Consider the following 27,083-nt stretch of genomic DNA (forward strand, 5'->3'; position numbering starts at 1 on the left):
GCCTGGGGAGATGCTTCCCCAAAGCCCAGGCCTCCTCCGAGAGATCAAGAGCAGGAACCTCCAAGTGACACAGCTGATGAACACTTCTTTGAAAGGAGGCAAGAGGGAGATGGCCCTATAATTACCCCACATTTTACCCTCTAGAAAAGCTTAAGAAATACTCATCTAATTTCCTTAGGGAGCACACACACAAAAAGCTTCTTTGATTAGAGGCTACTGCTGTTTGAGAGCCTTCACAGACCGGATGCTCCTCAGACAGAACATTGCAGCTCACCTGTGAGCACAAGGCTATGCTGTATGATCTGCGGGAGCCCCACCTCTGGCCAATTTCAAGTTTTCTTCTTCCTCTGCCTGAAAACCCCAAGTACTTTGTTTCTAGCAGCAATGAGTTCTGTTGGTTTTTCTCAAAGACCTACTAAAGCAGGGTTGTTTATTGGACCAAGGATCTTTCTATGCTATAAGAGTGGTGGTAAAGGGGAGGTGGTCACAAGGCACCAACCATAAGCTGAGAGTGAGCCAGGCAGGGAGAGTCTTCCCCAACTTGACCATGAAAGGAGCTGTGGGAGCAGCTAGGGGTGTGCATGCATGGCTCTTACCTTTGTAGGTTGTCTCTCAACCTGTTGCTTGAAGACCATCCGTATTGGAATGTTTCAGATCTTCGGTAGCTGGTAGGCTTATATCTCCATTATGGATCCAAAAGAGAGGGCTGGTGTTCTCCAAGCCCTCTGGGCCTCTGTATACCTAGCCCAGACATCATGTACCATGCCAGCATTCCTCAGAGCCTCTCTAAAGAACTGACCTCATCCCTCTAGCAGACTTTCTTATGATTTCTATGATCAAAGAATCGGACACACTGCAAACAGGCACAAGACCTCTCCCAAGGAGATTTTTCATTGTTCTCAGTAATGGGCTACAAAGCCTTTGCTCTTTTATGCCACCAGAGTCTTTGACAACCATGGTGGCAAAAAATCATTTTTTGCACTTAGCTGCTGCCCTGGCCAAGTTCCATCCTACACCTCTCTGTGAATCATCAGTAAGTTCTTACATCACAAAGAATTACTTTTGGTTGCCTGGAAAGTCCAAATCCCCAGGCCTTATTAGCTGTTAGACTAAGGAGATGACAACACAGCATTTCATTTGTCTTTATCTATATGCGAGATCATGTTTAAAACATAGCAAAGAGCTGTTATTTGACGTGTGATTCCTTAACTGCAGTAAGTTGTATGCCTATTTAATGCATTGTTTAGTCTCACATTGGCCAAAGCCACTTAAAGAAGCACTTGGCAAGCTCTGGCTTTTCATTCTTGGCATAGCTGCCCCTCTTACTTTTTCACTGAACCTTAAATACCAAGAAAAACCCTTCATTTGCTTTACATCTGGCATATTGCTTTATGCAGTTGGCCAGAACTTTTGCACATGGCCCTCTGCATTTGTCCTAAGGTAATTAATGGCTTTGCAATATTTGATCAGCAGCAGCATGGACACAAAGAGAAGTTGTGCAACCAACACAGACCACACAGTCTTTTAAATGAAAACCTTTTGCATTAAAACACTCAGGCGTTCTGCAAGGATAAGTGTTTCCATGCCACAAAGGAAAAAAGGGGGGGGCACACTGAAGCCCCTGGGAAGACACCCAAAACTTGATTCTTGATTAAGTCTATATCTCTCCAATAAAACTACCTAACTCTTCAAAGGAAGTAAAATGTGAGATTGCTGTAAGCTTGGAAGCCCTTGAAAAACAATCTAGAAGCCCTTGAAAAACAATCTAGTTAGGAGTTCCCACTGTGCCTCAGTGGTAACAAACCGGCTAGTATCCATGAGGACTTGGGTTCAATCCCTGGCCTCGCTCAGTGGGTTAAGGATCCAGTGTTGCCATGGGCTGTGGTGTAGGTTGCAGATGCGGCTTGGATCCTGTGTGGCTGTGGTGTAGGCTGGCAGTTACAGCACCGATTCGACCCCTAGCCTGGGAACTTTCATATGCTATGGGTGTGGCCCTAAAAAGACAAAAAAGAAAAGAAAAGAAAAACAATCTAGTCAGATACCAAGAGTGAAACTCAGAAGCGACATGACTAAGATCACACTGCTTATTAATGGCAGAAGTAGAAGAAAATACCCTTGATTCCAAGATACTGTTTCTTGATTCCAGTGTGGTGTTCCACCTTTAGCTGCAATGGCCCATGCCTATGTCTAAGGTACCTGGTACATTTGAATGACCAGGAGAGGCCTCCAACCAAGCTAACCCAAATGAACATAGATCTTGGTGGCCCTCTCATTCCAAAAAGGCCACCTGAGACTGAAGTTAACACTGTTGTTCCCTTACTGTAGAAATGTGCACAAACTAAAGGGATTCCTTGCCTGTCTCCTGTACTAGGCAAAAGGCTTTTCAAAGTGCTTCAGGCATTCCAAGTCCACTTTGGGTCATGATTTGGACTCATTGTATATTATATTATTCTGACTCTTCAGTCACTCTCTCCAATGTCAACTTGGGTAGAACTGCTTTGGAATGACTTAGCAAAGCTGTGCTCCTGGAAAATTTGAAACAGCCTGACGAGTTGTTGGATCAGCTTTTTTTTCTGGAGGTTTCTCGGACAGCCCTAAACCAAAAGAAATTTACACCTGATTTTTTTGCAGATTTGCAAGCAAATGCTCTATGTATCTCTTCAGATTTTCTTCTTTTGTCTGTGGTCTTGATGAGGTCCTAGAAAGTCTGTTGGAGGGGTCTTATAAACTTTGAGAATGTGTTAGTCATAGAGTCAGTTCTGTGAACATTGCTGGGAAGGTGGTACTACCTCTGTGCCATTTACCCTGATGAAATGGGTCTTTCATCAGAGGCAAGTGATGAGGCAAGTCTGTACTGGGCCAACCCACATTCAGCCAACTTCTGATTATCTATGAAATTGGGGAAAGGAGCACCAAGGGTTAGAATTCTGGATTCAGCTGATCTGGGACACAGCCTTCTCATTTCGCCTTCCTCCCTGCCCCCAGCCCCATTCCTTTTGTGAGACCAAGTGGCATGTTTTAAAATTCTACTTTATTCTCCTACTCTCCATAGACCTCCCCCAGCAGTGCCATTGGCAATGGGATTTCTCAACTTTGGCACTGTTGACATCTTAGGCCAGATAATTATTTTGTTGGTGGAGAGGGGCTCTCCCGTGCATTGTAGAAGGTCTAGCACCAGATTTGGCTTCAACCTTCTAGATGCCAGTAATCCCCTCCTCCCAGTTGTGACAATCAAAAATGTCTCCAGACATTGCCCAATGTCCCCTGTGGGGTGGGGGTGCAAAATTACCCCTCACAGAGAACTACTGGATTAGAGGTGACTCCAGAAGAAAAGCAACTAGAGAGATGGGAAAGCTATGAGTGACAGTGACACATCATCTGTCACTGGTTAATGGGGTCTATGGTCCATTGCCCAAAGTAAGCAATGAGAAGAGTTACCGGGGTTTTGAAAGTTTCTTCTTGAAAATAAAAAGCTCTTCCTACAGGCTATCCAAAAAGTATCTGCAGGCCCTCGCTTTTGTCTGATAGCTATGGAACTCATTTATTTTAGTAACAGCAGTAAGGGAAGGCAGAAATGATGTAGACAAAAGCTCTGTGCTCAGAAGTTTGGTTTTGACTACCTTAAGCAAATGGAAAAAAAAAAAAAGCTGGTTCTCTCTGACCTCAGTATTTGTGGCTGTTCTCTTCTTGGTCATATAATAAATAAGTTCTCAATTCCTCACAAGAGAAAAAGGCCTAGTTCAGAGATAGGAGCTACAATTTTTCTTCTCCCTTCTTTTACCTTTTCTGTCTGAATATCATCACAGTCATTTTATTGTCTATAAGCAGCCCTACCAGAAAGCAGAAAAAGTAGATCAATGAAGTATTAGTTTGGAAATCAGAGGTTCCACACTTGAGGCCCCCCAGCTCCCTTACCTAATAGCTCAACAACCTTGAAGAAGCCACTTAATTTCTTCGAGTATTACATTCCTCATTTGTAAAAAAGGAATAAAAATATTAGACAAAAAAAAAGGAGTTCCCGTCGCGGCGCAGTGGTTAACCAATCCGACTAGGAACCATGAGGTTGCGGGTTCAGTCCCTGCCCTTGCTCAGTGGGTTAACGATCCAGCGTTGCCGTGAGCTGTGGTGTAGGTTGCAGACGTGGCTCGGATCCCGCGTTGTTGTGGCTCTGGCGTAGGCTGGTGGCTCCAGCTCCGATTCGACCCCTAGCCTGGGAACCTCCATATGCCGCGGGAGTGGCCCAAGAAATAGCAACAACAACAACAACAAAAGACAAAAAGACAAAAAAAAAAAAAAAATTATACCTCAGAGATTTTTAAGGCTCAACTATAGAGGGTCTCTGGAAACTGAAAGGGCCACTCAAATAGGTCACACTATTAGTGGACTGAATTGAATACATTGCCTTGTCCTTCTAATCACCATCCACAAATTAGTTCAATGGCTTAGCTTCAACCTTTAGTGACATTGAAACATTAGTTCAATGGTTCTGTAATAATTATAATCTAGAAAGGTTAATTTGGCAGTGTATCTTCTCAGCCTTATTAATTTAAAAGATTAACTAATTCTTCTATTCACCGATAACTGCATTTACACCACCCAGGGGTCAATTAATGGATCTTCAGAATGCTTACTCAGTATTACTGTTTATGTCCTCATTGGAAGAAGCAGAAAAAGATGGGACCTATCACTTAACCCACTGAACTTACTTGAAAAATTTGTTTCCACACAAGTCTGGTTATGATAATGGTTAAGTAGTCACTAAGGTATAACATGTAAGCAAAAGATTTCCATTCTCCCAAGTCAGCTATTGGTGATTTTTGCTTAGCCTCAAAAAGCAGTGGTCAGCAGAGGGAATGTACTCACTAATCAGAAAGGTATCTTTATACTCTCAGGTTGCTCATCTAAACTGCTTCTTTATCGCAGCCTTAGGGGAACTGAATTTTTTTCTAAGAGCATGACTTTGATGAAATCAAAATTGTGAGTTCCATCACCATATGGACCAGTGACCATGTGGTTCTTCTATCCCAGAGGCTTCACATCCAACAGCTCCCAGAGACACAACATTTGACATAGAAAAGACAGCTTTGAACCCACAATTAAATGCTGGTTGCTGCTGTCATGAATTTTCATCCTCTCTCTTTTGAGCTCTTTCATAAAAACAAAGACCAGGTTTTAAAAGTTTTTTTTTTCCTGTCCTCCATAACATTCAGTATTAGGCACTTAATAAAACTCTTTGACTTGATGCTTAAAAAGCATTCCAAAAGCTATTTCCTTCTACTGCTCCCCAGGATATACCCGATGACTTTCCATTTTCTACTGCTGCCATTGTGGATCTGAGACTGAAGGTATGGAAGAAAAAAGTCTATTTGAGGTGTCACCTCTGGGAACCCCTTCACAGGGGAAACTTCTCCTAGATCAACAGTAAGCTACTTCTAGTCAATAGGGAGTTTTTAAGAGCTACCATAGGAGCCCATACAAAAAGATTCCACCAAGGAAAATGGTTTTGAGAATAGAACCTCCACTTAATTCCTCCCTCTCATTTCATCAGAGGCATTCACCCTAAAAGGAGAAGTAGTAGGCAAGGGAAGGTATGTAATAAATGGTATCGCTGATGCAGAAGCCCCAGCATAGGTATAACAACAACTGCACCAGCCCTCAGAGAACACAACAAGTATTTTCTATTTGTTGAAGTATAACTGAAGAATTATACTTTAGAGAGCTAGAAAGAACCACATAGAGCAATTTGGTCCAGTGTTCTCACTTCCCAGATGAAGGAAGCAAAGTCCAGAAAAAACATGATGTGCCTGAGGTCACAAAGCATGCTAGTGGGAAAGCCACCAGTTCAGTCACCTCACGCTTGGTCTCGGGCTTTTTGCATAGCTGGACACTTTAAACTTAACCTTGATAAACTCATGTGAAAGTAGCACTAGCAACCACAGTCCATAAACTCAAAGTAACTGGCTATGTCATATTCTTCTGGTGTCAAGCATCAAAATAGTCTTTGAAAATTTAGGCCCTTAACTATCTGTAAGAACTTTTTTCCCCCAATTTCTATCACCCATTGAATAATATCATTAAGTCTCTCTATCCCAAATCTGATCAACCTGATTGTAGGATTATGGATCTTCATAGACTTTAGTAGTTTAGTGGTCTGGGGGCTTAAAACAATACAAAACAAGAACAAAAAACAAATAAAGGAAAAAGCTAATTTCTTTTTAGAAGTTATTTTAATTTCAAGTTATGTCGGCTGGTGGACTGGCTGATGCATTTTGTATTGCTTGCTAACTCAGAAGCTACCCAAAACAAAAGGTATTATCAATGCATTATTTCTGTCTCTAAACATTCCTGATTTTCTAGTCTTCCATGAAGGTCTTCCATGAAGAAGCTTAAATTTTCCTACGTATTTTGAGTTTTATGTTTCTTTCCATTAAAGTTTCCAGCCGTTCATAGACATATTTAGTTTGGCAGAAGGTAGTGGTGACTCATGGAATGAAGAAATTTGAAAGCAAAGCTACTGAAAATGGATCTAATTTCTTTTTTGGGTAATTTGGGAGCGAGCGATTGATAATTTGTCTAATTTTTCCTGGTTTCATCAGCTGCCATACTGCCAAATATTTGTTCCATATGGATGCTTTGTTATTCCTGAAACATGTAACAAGTTTCAGCTGCAACTATATCTAATATGGTCAAAGGGTAAGACTATTGTTGGCTCATTTTCTCATTGTTTTTGGCTGGACACCCTCAATCAATGGCTATTGAGTGAAAAAACAGGATCATATTGAAACCATTTTCAGCATGTTCCTTCCTATGGATCCAGCCATTTCACTGTGACTTTGTCAAGCATAGCAAATGTTCCCTATTAAAGGGATGATTATGTTTTCGGCATAGACGCCACTGCCAGCTAATTGCATTCACGTTATAGTTCGACTCCCTCAATTTGGCTCTCCAAAGACTACTTCTTCTCTGATTCTTGCCTCTCACTATGGAGCAGATATTTGGGGATAGATTCTGAAAAGATCAATGACATACTCCTAGAGTAGGCATCATTTTAGGGTTACTTTAAGAGAGACAGTCTGTGGGCCCTGAGTCATATGAATCATAAGACTTGTAAAAGGTATTAATGCCACATATCTGGCTGGCATTTCTGTAGTTTACTAGCGTTTTGAATTCAGTTATAGAGATCTTCCTTACCAGAGATATGAGATGAGGATTCAGTAACATTGCACAAAAACACCATCATATGTAAGTTAGAGACATAGGAGGACTCACTTCTGGCTGGTTCTGAGGTAGGCACTGATCCCATCATGTCTTAAAGTCATTCAGTGGGTGATTGGTTTCAATTAATAAAAGTGATTTCAATGTTCCCCCATAAAAAAATAGCAATAATAAAGAACAGAAAGGCCTACCTCTTAAAAGAAGCCAGATTTTAGTTAAGGCCAGGGAAAGTGTTTTGTGGCAAGAAATAATCTCTTATTAATAAATGGAAAATTGATTTAATAAACATTAAAATGGGCACACATCAATGTCACACGGTAAAAATACAGTTTCGTATGTAAAGACAGATCTAGAGCCTTGCTATTCAAAGCAACCTGGAAGCTTGTTAGAAATGAAGGCTCAAGGGTTAGTCAACCAGCTGACTAATTAAAATAAAACCTGCACTTTAACCAGATATACAAGGCATCTGTATGCACCTGAGGGTTTGAGGAGCCCTGGTCTGGGGATTTGCAGGAAAGAGCTGGTACCTATTGGCTGGTGCCTCTCAACTGTCACAGGAGAGAACACAAAATTGTCAGAGCTGAACTTTCACTAAAGATTTGAAAAATGGTGTTGAGGCCAAACCTGCTTGTGGTCATTAACAATATATATGCTGATTCAACAATATCAAGTCCTGATTCTCTCAAGTTGGTGGAGCCTTTCCTCAGAGGAAGTATAGGACTGCTCTAAGCATAACCCCATGGCCTGACCTTCTGTGAACTGGAAATTGGAACTCCTAATTGCTGTGGCTGCAGTTTCCAAACCCATCACCGGGGCCAGGAACTGAGATCCAGGCCTTAAGATCTTTGCCAATTTCTTTTTCAATAGTTACATTTTTCAAGAACAGCCAAGTAAGAGTCCTTAAAAAAATATTTCTAATTGCATTGAATGGAGAAATGTGTGTTTTACTCATATCAAATTGCTTCCTTTGTCATCTTCAGCCAGGTTCTAATATTATTTCTTATAACTCTGAGTTGATTAGTTTCATTACATCTCCTATTGGGTTTTAAACTAAGAAAAAGTGAGTTTCTGTCACTTCCTGGAAGGCGAAGGGTAAAACTTTAAATCTCCTTTTCAAAGGGACAGCTGGTTACCCAGTTGATAGCCTTCCCCAGATCCATTCTGGAACTCAGCAAGTTCCCCGGGCTGAGCCCATTAATGAAGGTCTGGTCATCTAAAGGATATGGCTTCCCCAGAAAGACATTACCCCACAGCAGGGTCAGTAAAACTAAGAGAAGGCCATTTTGTACCTTTTCTTCCTTGAATGACACTAAAAAAAAAGGGGTGATTTGAATTGGGAGTTAGGGAATCTTGGATTTAGTCAGAGCTCTTCCACTAAATAACTTGGTAAATCTGGTGATTACTCCCATTGGTCCCCAAACCTCTGTCCACTGGAACAATGATGTTAAGAGGAACCAAGACATTCCACTTCTGATACAGAATTATTGTAATCTCTTTCCACAATTTTCTGGGGGTGGGGGAGGGGAATAAGACAGAAATAGTTTTCATATTTTTTCACATATATTTTTCCTAACTTTAAGTACCTGCCACCTCTTAGTTGTATTCAACTCTAAGATAAGGTGATATTGGACACAGCTCACAGTTACATATTGAATTTGTTTGGACTTAACCACAGCATTTTAATACAATGATATCTCTGACTCTTTGGCACTCTACCCTTTGAAAGAATGTTGACGAGATAATTTTTAAGACCTTTCCAGAACTTACTGTTGCTTTATATAAATCTATAAAATCCTTTAAGAAATCCAACTGGGTGTGGAGCTTAATGTATGTTTCTTTATTAGCATTCTTCTTTCATTAATTTTGCTCAGTGCTTTAGTAAAATGTATGAAAGTAAAAATTATGGCACTGACCAGTTTAGTTATAGCATCATTGGCTAGTCACGTGCTTTGTCCTAAGCAATACCCAAGGGAAGATGTCACCATGCCTTCAAAGAGGTTTTATAATAATGAATAAGGACATATTAGATATCAGTAAGACAACCCTATGCTTAACTCAGATTGGAATAATTCTCCCCTACTTTATTCCAGTCCACACCATTCCTTGAATGCCTTCTGGTTAGCAAAACACTAATGATGAAAGGAATGAGCCCCTACCTTCATGGAGTTAATACTCTAAAGCAGGTGTCATACAATGGTGCCAGATCCTATTTCCACCCCACCTGAATCTAGCCAACAAATGTGTTTTGTTTGGTTCACTCAATACATTTTTTTTAATTTTGAAATTTTAAAAATAAAGAGATTTTAAATAAAATATTAATAGCTTCTCTTGAAAAATTCGGTGATCTAACGTTGCTGACTGGCATTCCTTAGTGCCAGTTGTTGGCTGGAGAATATTAGGGGAGGTATGAGCCCCTCCAGCTCAACACAGCACCTGATAGGCTTGCTTTATTCACCCATATACCTATATGGCCTCAGAATACATTGGTCCGTGACACTCATGTTCCAGAGATGCAAGATCTCTTTGGATATTCATCATACACCCTCCTCTTTAACTCAATTCATCCCTCATTTATCGCCTTTGTACTACCACCCAGGCACTATGCTAGTCACTGCTGACACATATGAGTAAGATACAAAACTTATCTTTAAGGAACTCCATAGGTCTCCTCAAACATAGCAAGGGCCCAGTTCAGGTAGGATTTAACATATGATCAAGTCCTCCTGGTGAAGGAAGAATCCAAATATGAAAAACTGAACATTCAATAATTTAGAGATCATCAAAGAGATATTTCTTCAAGAGCAAGTGGAGGTTTTGGCCAGTGACCTTGTGAAGCAGGAAAGGCCAGGTTCCCAGCCAGAGCAATGGACAAATTACGCAATCACTCAGAGTGTTTAGGACAGTGGATACCATCAACCCCAACTCTTCAGACAAAGCGAGTTGTAGCATTGTAGTTTGTTTTGCACCAAGATCCAGAACAGCTGTTACCAATTCACTGGAAGATTACACATGTATCCCTCCTTCCATTCCCATCACTACTGAGATCCTCCTCATCACTCACCAAAACTATTGCAACAGCTTCCTCAATGATGGCTCTGTGTCCAACATTGCTTGACACCAGCCATCCCACCCATGAGATTAATCTTCCTAAAGCACAGTCCTAATCACTTCATCCCTCTTCTAAACAATTTCCAGTGACCATCCGTGGCTAAGTAAATTGAATCCAAACTCCCCAATTGGACAGTAAAGCATTTTATACAAAAGCTCTATCTTACTTTCCAATTGTATTTTTGTTTGTAATGTTTTGTTTCTAATGTCTAACTAATGTTTCCCCACAGCAGTGCTCACAAACTGGCAGTCTATAAGTGGCATCTAATCTTCAGAAGGTTTTTTTTTTTTTTTTTTTTTTTTGGCAAATACAGTGTTTTCATGAAACTCTGAATTATCTGTCAATATTTACTAGATGAATCTTCCCTCTAGATTGGCACATGCTTTCGACTTTACAAAAATCCCCACCATTCTCTGTTACCTTACTCTGGCTCACTTCACTCTTTTATATAAATTGATTAGCTCTGATAGGCATTTGAGTTTACAAATGCTCCCTACATATTCCAGCATCCAACCTAGATGACTTACTACCACATGTTTTATTTTCCTCGACTTTATTTCTGTTCTTCTCTCAAATGTCACCTCCTCTGTAAAATCTTTTACCAGATATCAACTTGCATTCCTCTGAATAGCAATAATATTCCTCTTACAATATTTATCATCTATCCTATATTGTGTTATTTTATTGAGTGTTTGTGCTTTTACCATCTGGTTAACTAGAAGCTCCTCAAAAGTGAGGGCTGCTTTATTAATCTCTGTAAGGTCCCACAGATTCCCTTGTCCACAGATGGTACAGTCTGTATTTGTGTGCAATTAAGTTCTCCATTTTTCTTTGGCCTTCCTGGCCTAGATTAACTGTGGGAACCCATAAGAAGGCAGTAGCACATTTGAAATGCAGACAGGGCTGAGTTGGAAGGCTCCCATGGACTTCTTCCCATTTTTCAAGTAGGGGGTGAGAAATACTGCATCTAAAGGAAACTACTGAGGGAATTTAGGTAAACAGAACATGATCCTTTTTGCAGGAAGCTGGTGGTGATCTTCAGATTAAATCACTACTGCATGTTTCACAAGGTGCATCAGCAATCCCTTTAAGTATGCTCGTCTTGTGTCAGAATTATAGGAGTCGATCCATTTCTGCGGGCCCAGCTGAAATAGTGAATTGAGCCAGTGTCAGGTAGGGCACAAATACCCTGGAGAAAAAAATGCAACAGAAAGAGCTCTGCACATTGCATTCAGAAATGTCTATTTCTAAAGTTACTGAATGCCCAGAAAGGAGCTCTCATTCCTGCTTGCCCTGGCACAAGAGCTGTCAAAAAGTTTCTAGGATATGGGGTCAAAATTCAGTGACTTCAGAAATGGATCCAACTTAATGGATTTTAATCAAAATGATTAGTTGGAAAATAGGGACTAAAAAGAAGAAAGCCACTCTTCTTAAATGTAATTTAATTTAGCAATGTTTCATGGACAACTGTGTACCTGGGCTAGTGCTGGAAATCAAGAGAAAACAGAAATAAGAAAGCCAGTGGAGACAACTAATATTAATGGGCACGAATCACATTCTCAAAGTGTGACATCAAACCTGCCTTAAGGTTACCTTCAATCTGGGTGCAAAGAATGCAACCATTACCCGTATGTAGGAATTGTTATCAAAGTAATCAGACAGCAGTAAAATAAACAATGATATATAAAAATGGCATTCTTTTTTCCTATTCTTCCTGGACATGGCAGATCTCAAAATATATTCACAAATGAAAACCAGGGATTTTCACTTTCCTCTCCCTATATCCATCTTGTGAGGTTTTCCACTGATGTTTAAAAGTAAGGTGAAATTTGTCACCTTCATGTACCTTCTGTCTGCCTGGGTCCTTGACTAGGTAGAGGTATGGATGGGCTCAGTTGCCAAAGAGAGGCCAGAAATACTGTATGAACAAGGTGCTTTGACTTTGACTTGATGGAAAGCTCATGAAAGAATACTTCCTTTTGTGAAGTTACCAGGCCAATCTTTCCAACTCAAGTTCAGTGATTATCCAATGACAATTCCAGTTCAGTGCAAATCCAACCTAGAATCCCAAGGCTCCCTTTCCACTGATCCTCTGTACCCTCCAGTCAAGACAAGATCTGATGCAAAGAACACGGGCAGCCTTGGTTCCTTTTCTTTCAGTACAAGAAAGCCTCAAAACAGAGATTTTTCTAAATTAAATAGAAATCCAAATATGAGTGTCTGGTATGTTTGAATAATACTTATTTTGTTACCAAGAGACATTAGGTATCAGAAGGAGCTCTGAATATGAGGTGAGGAGACCCAGCACCCTGACGAGACTTGGCTTTGCTGGCTATGAGCTGGGTTCTTTTAGGCAATTCTTTTGCTTGCAAAATGGGTATGATCAGTTTTTGGTGAGTATCAGGTGAGATAATACCTGTGGAGTCATCACAAAATCTCAGGGAATCAAGGCCAGCCACAAGTTTCTAGAGATAATTTGAATGAGGCATTGTTCGAATTGAAGGAGTGCCAGGCCAGGGTATATTCGCAAGTTGCAAATGGGTTAGCCAAGATGGCATTCAGTTCCTGCATCTTCCTCGAGAGCTTCCTCCAAAATCTTTCTTTTGTGGGTCATGTAATGCTTTCTGTGGCCTGAAATTACAAGGGCAAAAGTAGGAGAAGCTGTATTGTTGGTCAGTGCTTCCCACAATCCTGTGAGTAAGGGTAAGAGGTTAATTAAATACATCTCTCGGGCAACAGAAATGATCAAGGCTGTCCCTGGAACACAGTCGCTTCAAAAAGTAGGCTTTTGTTTCAGGGAAAATCTCCCACAGAGAAACATGGAACGCCAAAGAGAACTATAAATAGGACTATCATTTATGTCAATTATAAATAGATTTGTTCCCTTTTGATTAGAAGATTAATGCTAGCTGAAAGTCAGTTGTTGAACAGAAATGAGAGAAAAACTCCTGACAAAATATTATGACATGCTAACAGTTAGATTTGATACCTTTTCCTCCCTGTGGTCTTTTCTCTGATTTTTCCTAAAGGAAGACTTTCTTCTCATTTGAATTTAGAATTCAGTTGTTAGTCTTTGAAGTACATTTGTTCATACTTTATCAGTTCCTCAGGATCTCTCCTTACTTTCTAGATTAGAACACACACACACAGACACACACACACACACACACACACACCTTTTTTTAACAAGGAAAATTTGACTATCAGTGTTAGGAATTCAAAAGAGGCAGAACTTTCCTCTCAGATGCTCCCAAGATGGTCACCATGACCTACAAATGTTCTCCTTTTCACAAAGGAGACTCTTTTCCAAATTGCATGTGGATCCTCAGCAATTAACATATTAGCTGTGAGCATAATGACTCAAGAGATAAAGTGAAAGACTGGTACATGAAGGGCCACATGCCACGGGCCACATGCCACAGGCTATAGTTACTGAGCACGGGCTCAGATATGCAGCCATTTTCCTTTCATTCTGAAGGGAACATTATCCAGAGGGATCCCAGCTCTGTAGGTCTAGTGAGCCAATTCCTTGTCCTCCGCTCATGTTCATGACTCATCTCTTCCCAGGGCCAGGAAGAGAAATGGCAGCTTCCCATCCAAGCTGTCTGCTAGGTTCACCCTGGGACGAGGGTTTGTGGATAGAGTGGCAGGGTGCCCCTGTTCTGTACCAGGCTTGATGGAATGCAGTAGAATGTGTGTCTCTCGTCTGCTAGGATGAGGAAATGGAAATGCTTACCTGAGTCCACCCACCTTGCCTCATGCAGGGTCTTGATTCCAGCTATCTCAGACTCAGCACTAAGAAAGAGGCTAAAAAGTAGAGAAAATTGGGAGGAAAGGGAGATGCAATGAGCAGGTACCAGTCTGAGAAATTCCTCCCCCACTTCAAATGCCCAATTCTGGTTTCATTGTGGGATGTTTTAAAATGAACTTAGCTTGTCAACTGGAAATTCACTGCCTGACTCAAGATCCAGAGGGGAGATTTCTGGAAAAACACTAATCAGGGATTTTGAAAGCCTGAATCCCAACACATAAAGAAATATATTGAATATTTTTAAAGATATAAAATTCTTAGAACCGCTGGACAGGTTTCTGCGTGTGACCACTCTCTTCCAAGTGGCATTGCTCAACAGCCCAGCTCCCATCAGAAGGCTGACATCATACTGTTGTGCAATGCCCAGCCATCGCAATGTCACTTTGCTAACAGTGCTTGCTGTGCATTCACTACTGAGAAGCCAAGCGGCTTTAGGTTTTAAGTCAGAAGTTCTGAGTGGGCTCATTCCCGTGAAACCTGAGCCCGTGGTTCTTCTAAAAAGTCAAAATACATTTGGATCTTGCAAATCAAGAATGTCAGAGCCAATAATTTCTTCTTTAATCAAAACCCAGGAATGGCACAGTGGGTGGCTGGGGCCATTCTCTCTTCCTCTCATTCCCTTCCCCCCACGCTCCCAGCCAAGATTCTCCAGACTTGAGGGAGCTAAATAGGAAAGAAGTGCTCAGTCCTGAACCTCTCTGATGAGCACTGTATCGTGGTGGACTCTGATACAGTGGTATGTGGAAACATGAGCCTGAACATCAATTTGTTCCCAGACTGATAGGTAAACAGAAAATAGGAAAGGCTTCTTCCCATGTATCTTTGTATTCCCACTCAAATATTTGGGGTTCTGTCCAACAGCCCAACTCTCCATCTAAAGGTGACCTCTGACTCATTTGACCCCTTGATGGGGAATCTTTTAACTAGTGGATTATTTCTCTGGTTCAGTCTATGGAACAACTTTCAAAATTGAGGAGGTGAGACTTTTCTATTCTAAAACAGGCTGGCCCAGAATGCTCTTGGGAGCTTCATGAAGAGCTCTGAGTCCTGGCTTACTCACAAAGGTGGCAATGGCCTTCACATTGGGTTAAGGGAAACATTGGCACATGCAGGTGACCAGCTTTATCTTGTTCCTTCTATATGGCTGTCACCTTTCCAGGAAATCTAGAAATAGCAGAAGAACAAATCCACCTTTGCCCCAGTGCATGCATTCCCCTCTCAGGAGAAGGAAGAGAAAACCCTAACATTCCCCACACCCCAATACTCACTACAGAGGGTCAGTGGTAGCCTTGGTTAATAGTAAGTTACAGAATGGTGGGCTTCCGAAAATTGGCCAGGATGCCTGTAAAGGGTAATGAGGGCGCTCCCTTTGGCTGGAAATCATATCTGGTGTTTACCATAGACCTTGAATAGACTGGATTTTGATAGATGGAGAAATTCTGGGCAGAGAAACCAACTCAGTGGAAAAGTACATAGACAGCAGAGTACAGAGCATGTCTGCAGGTACAGGCACCATCCAGCCAGTTGTTGGGATAAATCTAGTGGAGAGTAGCACAAGATAAGCCTGAAAAGTTAGGTTAGAACACATTTGTATTAGGATAACAAGAGCTAGCACTCTGAGCTTTTATTAATGCACGATCCTGGTCTAGGCACCAGTATGTATTAACTCTTTTGATCTTCACAACAAACTTGTGAAGTGAGTTCTGTCATTATCCTCGCTTTACAAGTGAGACCACTGAGGCACAGAAAAGTACATAACATGCCCAAGGGCACATGGCTTTTGAATGGGACAAAACTGAAGTTTCCACTCAGGAGGCCAATTCCAGCGCCTCTACAGTGCCTTCACAGCCTGGTTCCCAGCTGCCTTTACAGCCTCCTGCCCGCAGCATGCCTTTATTCTTTGCTTTTTCTTCCATCCCCTCTTCCCTAGCCATGGAAATACTGGGTAATGTTACCTCCAAGGCCAAGTTCATATATTCCTTCCTTAGTGAGACCTCTTCCAACTTTGTCAGCAAGAATTTGTCTTTCACCACTCCTAACTACTCTCTTTCACCTACAGTAATTTTTCCAATCTTACCTATGTTAGAGCTCAGTGCATGCTTATTTGTGAACTTCAGGCCAGAAGTTATATTCCACCTTTTAGCCTCGGAACCTGGGACAGTGCTTTGCATGTATCAAGTGCTCAATGCACATTGCCTGAATTGAACTGAATATCAGAGTGCCCTGGTTAAGGCCCGAAATGTCCTCTAATCCCACCATATCTCTTCTAAGATCATCTTTCCAAATTAAAAAACAAAACAAAAACAAACACTTAGCATTCTTAGGCACCACAGGGAACTCTCCCACTTCTGAAAACCAACAACCCATGAAAAAAATAATTTGGAAAAGCACAATGTAGACAATCTCAGGCCACAGACCCAGAACACCATTCCAGGTTCGGCCCTGCTTGGCTGCAAAAGAAGGCTGTTGGTGACAGGGCTTCTAAGGGCAAAAACGTGGCCACACATGAATGAAGTGTCTCACCAGGGCTGTGGGGTTCCAGGATTTCTGAGAAGGCTCCCTCTATCCTAATAAAGTTCTCAGCTTCTCAATCCCCCAATTCCAGGAGAATCAAAAACACCCAATTTAATTAAAACAGTTTTTTTTTTTTTTCACATTGAAGTCACAAGTTTTCACAGTTTGCAACGTGTTGCTAACCAAGCAATTTCCAGACTAGACTGCTCAGCAAGGCAGGTGCTGTTTTCTTTTTAGGGCCCATGTCCTTAAATTGCTTTGCTGCTTAGATATCTCTGAGGGCCAAATTGCTCTGGCAGATTCTAGCCCAAGCTCTTCCTCCTTCACCCAAGGCTTTTCTGGCCTGAAAGATTTCTTTCTCCCATAGGCAAGATCAGCCAATCAGAAGCGAATGTCTTATCCTTTTTTTAAGAGTATATTTTAATATTTGTCCTTTGTTACCCTGAAACTCAGATAGTCAATAACAACAATAAGCACAGCCCTCCGCCTTCTAGAAGGATGTCAAACAAGCATGTGGCATGGCCTACAACTTTCTAATAGGGAAGACCATTACACAGATGGAGCATTATAGATCTGCAAAGTTGAGGGCTAAAATAAAATGTGATCGGCAGGTGCACAGGTATTTCCTGAGCATCTATTACATGCCAGGCTCTGTAGCAGGTGCTGGGGACATAGTGCTAAAGCAAACCGATAGGGCTTCTGCCTTTGGTGCTTAGAGTTTTGCCAGTAAGATACAGATGACCAGTGCTAAGGGGAACAAGGGTTGGTGAGACCCTTTGTACCCTGGACTTGTCTGGGAGGAGACTATACAGTACATTCTCCAAGTTTTCTTTCCTTCCCAAATGTGGGAATATCTTTCTACTCATTCCCTTCTTCTTTTCCCTTTTTCTTTTTCCTATTGCCCTCTACCGCATGCATTGCCGCACACCCACTGTCACCGTTTTATATTCCTTCTGGCAAGGAAGCCTCACTGTTAGGTTCATTTAATCTTTCCTCTTATCCCAGCCAACCAAGGGAGGCAACTTAAATTGTGTGATTTGTTGGTTTCCATCTGGAGTCAGACTCATTGGTCCTCTCTGTTTTCCTACGCATGTTGAGATATTCCAGGTACATTTTAGTCTCTTCTCCTGAAAAGGCCCACAATTGCTGAGGTGTTAAGAAAAGGAAATCATAAAAATGTCCATGGGCCTATATCTTGGCACCTTGCTCTCGAGCTTCTGGAAACACCAGCTTCCTAGAAATTTATTACCCACTCTGTGTAAACAAACAAAATGATAAAAAAAAAATTAGGAAGTTCTCCAATTACTTGTTTGAGAAATACACAAGTGCTCTGTAGAAGGGAAAGCAATGGTCTCTCTGATTCTTGAAAATCAAATCGGTGAGGCAGTCACAGGTTTTGACGCAACTTCACTGATGCACTTAAGCCCCTATCTCAGAGCCAATTGTTCTACCTGGGAATATACAAGCTAGACTATGTGTGGGGATCACCTGATCAAATTCCAGATATCAAACTGTGACTTGATATGACATTAGGATGTATATTTTGACAATTGCTTCTTTTATCACCAGTAATGTTTCTGACTTTCTAAAAATCCTTTTCCTTGCTCTCCTCTGACACTAGTGGAATAACTTCCTATAACAAGATCAACTGAAGCCTTTTTTAAAGCTAAACCTCTGTGGTTCTGTATCCCTAGATCCCAAATCCTGCCATTAAAAGGAGTTTAGGATAACTGGCCCAAGTCTTATTAGAATTGGAAAGAATGAAGCAAAATTAAATGCACAGATAGGAGAATATACTATTGACAAATAGCAGGTAGATCTCGAAAAAATGAAATTTAAAATAGCAAGAGAATTTAAGGGCACCGAATGAGTTTAAAAGAAAGAAAAGCGAATGTGTCCCTTATCTGTATTTGCCAACCTAGAGTAATGACCACAATCTCCAAATTAGATGGTGCATAGCCTTGGCCTTCAAATGAGAATTGAAAAGAGACTGAGAAGTCAAAACAAACAAACAAACAAACAGCATTTTATCAGGTCTAATTTAGTCCTAGAGCTATCGGGAGTCCATTTGTCTCCAAGCGGAGCACTGCCTGGTGGCTGTGTTCCCGTTCATGGCAGAAAGTTGCTGGGGCTATCAGAGCAACAGAGACTTCACAAAGAAAGTCAGAAAGCAGGGCCAAAGGCAAATAAGGTTTCTGTCATAGCCAAAATGGATCACTTAGCTCTTTGTGCTACTCTCTTACTCTTTGTAAGGGAGCAATTTCTAAGAGCGTTGTGTAAAAATAAGGAGATTTTTAGCTTTGAGCAGCAATTGAGTGAACTGGGCAGGAAAAGCATGAAATTTAGGGAGGGAAAGAAACAGTGATAGGAGAATAATGGAAAAGCCCCAGAAAGGAGTGCTTCCTCTTTATAGAATCTACTATGTGAAAATTCATACCTGTAAAACAGAGAGACTCTAGGTGGACTTACTCAGTTCAGGAGACTCCATCACTTGACCAAAACGCTTTTAAGTCTTCATCTCATGCGTGCTCATTCAGCGTGGTTGAACACTTCCTTTTGGATATTTCTCTCTGTCACCTCTACTGGAAAAGATGAAAAGAAGACTCATGAGGTAGGGTCCCTTGGAGGTCTCTGTGCCTGCCCATGTTTGCGCTTTGCTTCTGCCAAGTACATATAATATGACAAGACTCAGAAACCCTAGGTAGTCTTGAGGGTAAGAGCTTCTGTTAAGGACAGAAGTAGAAGAACCGTGAAATTATAGAGTTGGAAAAGAACTTTGAACTCATAAAATCTTTCTGCTGAAAAAGTAACACATTCTTCAATGTCCTGATGGAAGGCCTCTTCTGAAATCGCCCCAGTGGTGGGGACATCAGGGGTGGAACATCTCTACTTTCTGCCCTATTCCGCAAGCAGAAAGCCATAACAATGGGGCGTTACACCAATCCAATCCATGGGATGGTCATCTCTCTCCTGAGGGGAGGTCACCCCTCGGTGACTCAGCAGGGCTCCCTCTCTGAACCTTCATTGTGCTCCGTACCTTCTAAGGCATTTAACCTCCTTCTGCTTTGTATTACGGTTATTTATGGGCTTTCTTATCCCACCGGCTGGGACATAAATTCCTTGAAGGCCAGGGCTTTGCCTTACCCAATCATTTTCACATACCCTACAACACTTAGGACAGCACCTTAAATATGGTAGGTAATCAGCAGTTTTTCTTTGCTTTTTAAATGGGATTTCATGTTTGCTTTAAAGAAGATTATTTGGGCTAGAAATTATTTTATCACCTTAAGATTTACTTTTCCTTAGAATGTACAGAATGTATGCCTGACACGTAATACCCAATATATACATTTGTTGCATGAATTTATGAATAAATACGTCAAAGGACAACTGATTAGAGAGGGTGCTCACCTTTTCCTAAGGGAAGTTGAGGCTGTATTGGGAGAATGCTTTACTCGTCTGAACATAGTTCTTCTGTTTCGGTTCAGTATTACTGATACAAAGGTGTCATCATCACTGTTAATCCAATACTGATGTAACCTGAACTTTTGCACTTTTGTAATCACAGATATGGGTGAATTTCCTAGAAGAGAATAGGCCCTGAACTAAACTGTTAAGTAGACGAAATTCAGATTGGGCCTCTTCCATATCGTCAAGAGCAAGGAAGGCCCTAGCTGTGCTCTGTCCTTTCCTCCTGTCCATCTCAGCCCCCCACCCCTGCCCCAACAGCAGCACCCACCAAGGCCTTCCACAAAATTACAGGCACTTTAAGCTTGCCTATTTTGTGGCTCCTTGTGCTCCATTCATGCACTTTGAGTGATGTTACCTTCCTTCTCAGACACTCTATAAGAATATATCCTAATGCAATAGAACAAAGCTCTACGGGAGACATTCAAGCACCAGTAACCATCCAGTGTCCTTCAAGGAACTTTGTTCATTCAAGAAGTGGTTATCATTAAGATACTCTGCAAGTAACAGAATTCTAGGATTACATTGGCTTATTTCTCTCTCGTGTAGAAGTTCCACGATACGTAGATCGGAACTGCTGAACGATCTGCTGAACATCAGTTCTGTTCCAAAAAGTCCTCAAGGACCCAGGCTCCTTCTAGTTTTCTACTTCACCATCCTTACATTTGGGTCCTCATCTCTATGGCCAAAGATAGCTGCTGGAGCATCTTAGACCAACATTCCAGTAAGCAAGAACATTTTTTAAATGGTGAAGGAAATCTGTTGGCTGTCTTTTAAGGAAGGATCCTAGAAGCTGTCATGTAACACTTTCACTGATATTCCATTGTACAGGATTTCAGAAAATGGCTGCACATAGCTGTAAGAAAGGCTGAGAAATACAGTTAGATGAAAATTAGTGTTTCCAATTACGGAAAGAGGGAAAATGGATATTGAGCAATGAATAGGAATCCCTGCCACAGGACCAGTCTAGAATGTAAGTTAGGTGCTCACCTATGCACTAAAATGTCAAAGGTTGATCTCGAGTCAGCCAGATTGAGCCAGTCCTGGCAGGGTTGCTGGATGAGCCATGTGATCTCTGAACCATTTCCCATGCTATCAAAACCAGGAACAGTGCCTCCCATTTCGGTTCCTGTAAGATGATGAGAGTTGGCCAGTGGTGTCTAGCATAGTGCCTAGCACACAATAGATGCTCAGACAACAGCTGTTATTATTTTTATCATTATGCCTGGATATAGGACTGGCTGTTCTCCAGACTTCAAACAAACTTGGGCATAAAAACATGAACAAAGTCTTGGTGGCTGTGTTTCCTGAACTATTTCACGGCCTATGCCTTAACCAGCTGCATCAGAGCAAATGAATGGCTGCCCAAGTGAATGTCTTAATCCTCAGTTACACCTTCCTGTTTTTGTTGGATAGTATTGAATAAGGCAAAAGCGGGAGTTCCCATCATGGCTCAGCGGAAACAAATCTGACTGGTATCCATGAGGCTGAAGGTTCGATCCCTGGCCTCACTCAGTGGGTTAAGGATCTGGCATTGCTGTGAGCTATGGTGTAGGTTGCAGACAAGGCTCAGATCCTGTGTTGCTGTGGCTGTGGTGTAGACCAGCATCTATGCCGCCAATTCAACCCCCAGCCTGGGAACCTCCATATGCCATGGGTGCAGTCCTAAAAAGACAAAAAAAAGAAAGAAAAAAAAAAGGAATAAGGCAAAAGCAACTAATAAACTTCTCAGTACCTATAAGAGATGACAATTAGGACCAGCAGAACTTAAAAAGGAGCCTAAAATGATGGAGGGGGAAAGTAAAATTTTCAGAATTCAGAGATCATTTATTTTCACTTTACTTATCAGGCCAAGCAAACAAATGTGGGAAGTCACTCTGAAAAAGGGTAAAAAAAAAAAAGACACCTGTTTTGGTACTGTCCACTATGCCAAGTAAGTGGGTTAAGAAGTGTGCTAGGCTTTATTTTCTATTGTTTCATACTCAAGTCCTCTTTGAAGATACTCTAAGATGTACTAAGCTTTTCCCATTGGCTTCTATCTAGGCAGAAATTTTCTACTTAAGTCGGGAATTACTATAGTAGAATAATTTTGTGCTCAGGTTTAAATCCTGGCTTGTTCACTTAATAGGTGAATGATCTTGAGACAAATTAATAGGCTTTTCTAATGCTCAGTATTTTCAACTCTAAGGTGGGGATAATAGTGTCCATCTCGTAGAATTGTTGTAGAATTAAATGAGAAAGTATATGTATAAACCAGGTGTCCCCAAATTTTCCAGCCTACTCGGGCCACATTTTTACCAATGTATACACTAAATGTCTGTGACCCCTTTCCACATTCCATGGGAAATCCATGCATTGCCCAAAGGCTCTGAAGATTTTAGGCCCCATGATTCTCCCAAGTTAGTCCATTCCACAGTCTTCTCCCAACTATTTCCCAATCCCAGTTGTCACTCAGGAGTCCTGAAACTACCATCCTCTGTTACCTGCCTCCTTTGTTCTATCTATCTCATCTGAATAATGAATAAGGGTAGGAAAAAGCTGGCAGCAGAAGAGTCATGAGTGCCTGGAATTTTGCAGGAGCAGTGGGAATGGGCAGGAAGAGGGAGACCCAGCTGCTGTTATAAAGGAAGACTTGATGCAGTACATTGCCTGCCTGCATAAAGGGGAAAAGAAGAAGAAAGTAGTCGAAGATGATTGTAAGATTTTGAGTCTGCATAAGCAAGAGGGTGATGGTACAGACATGGGAAAGTCCAGAGGAGTATTTGACTTTGGTTGACTTTAGTCAATGGCAAAGACATTGACTTTGGTTTTAGAGATTGAAACATAATGGGGCGTTCAGAAGACAATGCCCAGGGCTCCCCACGGTGGAGGTCCAAAGCACAGAGAGAGGGTAGCTCGGAGGAATAGGTTTGGAAGTTTCTCTGTACAGATGATAGCTAAGGCATGGTCTTCCCCTACCTCAATATTAAAATTTTAAGTTATTTTTAAATAAAAAGAAATGAAAGAAAAATTGCCATTTTGGAATCTCAAAAAACTGAGTACCATTCAATCACATCACAAATATGCTCCCCAAAATTCATTCCTTTAGCCTAGCAACTGAGTTTATATTATTTTTGTAACAAAATCATAGCATATTGCAGTTGGAATAAGCCTCAAAATGTTTCTGGTGCAAATGTTTCACTTACATAGGGGAAAGTGACCTGCTAGAGAATACAGGTGACCTGTACATGTTCACTTAAGCTGAATGATGTTTCCAGGTATCCACAACCAACCAGAGGAATTTCTGCTCTCCCTTGCTCATTTTTTCATCTACATTTTAGCTACTGAAGATATGATTTTATTTATTTATTTTTATTTATTTACTTACTTTTGTCTTTTTAGGGCCACACCCGCGGCATATGGAGGTTCCCAGGCTAGGGAATTGGAGCTGCTACCGCCACCCACACCATAGCCACAGCCATGCCAGATCCGAGCCATGTCTGCAACCTACACCACAGCTCATGGCAACACTGTATCCTTAACCCACTGAGTGAAGCCAGGGATCGAACCTGCAACCTCAGGGTTCCTGGTCGGATTTGTTTCCACTGCGCCACAATGGGAACTCCTGAAGATATGATTTTAGACATTCTATCTGTATTGTAAATGTTCCTTCCAACTAAAGTGCAAACACAGGTAGTGGCGACACATTGCAGAATAAGGAGCCAGAAGGTGTGGATTTTAGTCCCAAGCAGAAAGAACTGTATTCAGAAAGAAGCTGAAGACAGTCACTAACTCTTTCAAGGTCTCAGTTTCCTCATCTGAGCAGCAAGGGATTGTCTAGATTAGCTCTGAAATGCCTTGTAGCTCTGATGTTCCTTGATGCTTGGAGGTATCAACTATCTCCAACTGGATCCACACCTTCCAATCCCACACAAGATGGAGAGCAGGCCCATCCCAGTATTTGGGGAGGCCCATCAGGACAAGAGCTGGCCTCTCTCTGTAGGGGCTGGAGAAGGGAAGCAGCTGAAGCAACACTATCAGTTTCCTTCCTATTCAGAAGAGAACAATCGAGCTCCTCCCAAGGGAAGCCTTTTGGATTTTGACCGTGTGGGGTCTGTCTTATGACAGGAACGGAGGATTAGTGTAGAATGGGGTGCTTAGCGGCTGGGATTCTGAACACAGAATCAAAGATGGAAGGAAAGCCAAGAGGTCCTTAGGTCCAGTCCCCTGTCTCTGTCTAAGCCTTCCAAGGCAGATGGTTGTCATCCTACATGTAAAGAGCTCCAGGGCAGCTTCCCACAGCGCCCTGGGTCGGCATGTTTCCCCCTTACAATCAAGAAATTCTTCCTGGTGCTTAAGTGGAAACACTTTCCCTGTACCACAAGTCTGTTTACCCTTGTCTAGTCCTCAGTGGAGATGAGAATGAATACTTTTTGTAATAATAGCCCTTATTATACCTGGTGGTAAAGATTAAGTCACCTCTTGGCTTTTTCATTTTGGGGCTAAATCTTCACTCTATTTTCCACCCAGTTAATCATTTTTTTTTTTTTTTTACTCCTCTCTGGATCATTTCCAGCTTCTCCAAATGAGTCTTAAAATAGGAGGATGAAATCTGAGTTCCCACTCTAATTAAAACCTCAGCAATGCCAAGTTTGGTGGAAAGATTACTCTCTAGGCTTTCATTTTATAATTCTCCACATACTCCCGCCTCATGTTACAATTTTGTTGCTGTACTTTCTCCCTCACTTGGGGCCCATGGCTATCTCGCTTTAGAACTTGTCTTTGCCAAGTGGGGCCCATTTTTGTCATTTTAAACACCTTCCTTTTTTTGATGACCACCTTCTAAACTGTTAAAGGTCACTTCAAATTCTAATCCTACTTCCTCATGACTGAAGCGCTTTTCTTGCCTTCATGAAATCTGAAAAATATTCCAGTCTATTATTTCAGTCACTGAGAATGGAATGTCAATTCATATCAAGTCTGCAAGAGTCTGAATATCATTCATTTCTCCCCAAAACCACAGGTGTGGTTTGAGCATGGAAAACAATGCATTCACTTATTCAACAAGCATCTTTTTTGAGCACTAACGATAGGCACTGGGGATAGAACAGTGAACAAATCACAATTTCTCTATCTATTCTGTACCATGTCCATTCAGTGCATACCCCACAAAAATGTATTCATTAAGCTCTTACCCTTTGCAGACCAGGGGTAGGTGTTGAGGCTACAGCAGTGAACAGGATCTCATGGACCCCACATTTCAATGGAGGTAGGAGAGGAGGGAGACAAGGTACAGGTCAGCCAATAAATAAATGGAACTGAGTTAAAGCTTGATAAATGTTTGAAAAGAAACAATGGAATGGCAGGGTGGTGGCTATCTTAGATGTGGTAGACTCCCCAAGGAGGGGCTCTGAGGACCTTACAGCTTAGCAGGGGGCTGCTATTCTGAACCAATCCCCTTGAGCAAACCAACCTTCCTTCTGGTCTATTCTCCCAGATCCAGCCCTAACTTTTCCTGGGATGTTAATGGCTGATAATGCACTGTTCCTTAGTAAATTATTTACATTTCCAAAGGACTCTTTCATGTACTTTAATCAAAAGAAGTGATAAAAACAGAAGGACTTTCAGGAAAGTGTTGCTTCAATTCCTTAGGAAGTTGATAGACATTTCCAGAAAAAAAGGAGTCCAGTGATCCATTAAATATGGGGAGAGTGGACTTTAGCACCATCAGATAGATTTCTTCACTGTAGAACTTATCACAAATGTGAATAGGTTGGTGAACTTTCAGACTCCAAAATGGGCTAACACGCACAGCTGTTTCCCAAGCTTTCTCCATGGAACCTCTTGAGGAACACTTTTTGGTGAATGCTGGGCTGAGGGGATATCTTCGATCTTTGGGTGTCTTTTGACATTGAATGTAGCATTTGGGATAAGATCCAAAATCACAAGCAGCCAATGTGCAGGCCAACTGGATGTTTGTGAAAGGTATCATAGAAACAAGACTAGCTTCTCTGCAAGCCTGGGCTTGTACTTCTCTAGTTTCCTCAGACTGTGGAACCTTTGAGTGTCTGAATTTCCTCTTTCCAGGAAAATCCACAGACACACAAAATTACACATCATGCAGAGGATTCTCAGGCCTCTTATCAAAACTCACCTGTAGACCAGAAGCTTTCTAAGGACCTGCTCAGTGCTATAGTTCTACTAAATGTCTGTTCTCAGGTTATGTTGACCTCTTGGTCCACATGTTTTTATTAGCTTATGGGTTTCCTGGGATCAGACTATGTGTTCTACCTCTTCCCAGACTCCTTCAGCCTTGCTGGAGTGCTCAGCACACGACGGATGCTAATAAGTGACAGCCAGAGAGGGTGGGGAGAGACCCCCTCAACACAGAAGTACCAGCCAACCCTGGGGATACCCAATTGGCTTCCCAATTAGGGAATGAGGTCATTTTCCCTCTGATGTTTTCCAGAAATAGATTTGTGAAGAAGGCGTGCACTGAAATGACCTAGCAAGGCAACGGGAAGGAAGTGACTAGAAAGGGAATCATTAAAAGCCCAACTTCTTCTTTAAAGGGAAATGGAAACAGGGACCTGGAGGAAGGTTATAATTGCCAAGCCAGCGGTGGCCCCTGCTTTCCTCCCCCTGCTCCCAGCATGGATTTCCTGCCTGCAGGGCACCATCTGATTTAAAGCTATGGGCGCCTCACAGACACACTCAGGAGAAGGGCTCGGCAAAGAAATAGAGCAATGTTTGCCCCCTTCCTGCCACTTCTGCGTGGAAGCAGTTGGATTAATTAACCCTGTTTCCTCAGCAGGATTGATCCTGACACTTGCTTGAGAAATTCTGATGCTTCTGTGTAGCCTAACAAATGACAAATTGCAATTTTCCTTTTTGCAAAATTGAATGTCCTCTGGTTCATACAACCACCTTGACTCTATAAGCAATCATCTGTGGTGTGTTTCTCTTTCACTCTCCTTTGCCAGGAGT

General features: G+C 41.7%; 1 protein-coding gene and 1 long non-coding RNA gene across 9 annotated transcripts in view; one reads left to right on the forward strand and one right to left on the reverse strand.

The window, feature by feature from the left end:
- IGF1 (insulin like growth factor 1) overlaps positions 1–27,083 on the forward strand; it is a 147,227-nt gene that overhangs the window by 25,265 nt on the left and 94,879 nt on the right.
- LOC110260785 lies at positions 10,599–21,927 on the reverse strand. The gene is made up of 2 exons (XR_002344193.1): positions 19,119–21,927; positions 10,599–14,131 (listed from the first exon to the last, which is right to left on the reverse strand). It is a non-coding gene; the product is annotated as an uncharacterized LOC110260785 (long non-coding RNA).

The sequence above is a fragment of the Sus scrofa genome, chromosome 5, assembly GCF_000003025.6.
Source record: "Sus scrofa isolate TJ Tabasco breed Duroc chromosome 5, Sscrofa11.1, whole genome shotgun sequence".
Taxonomy (NCBI): Eukaryota; Metazoa; Chordata; class Mammalia; order Artiodactyla; family Suidae; genus Sus; species Sus scrofa.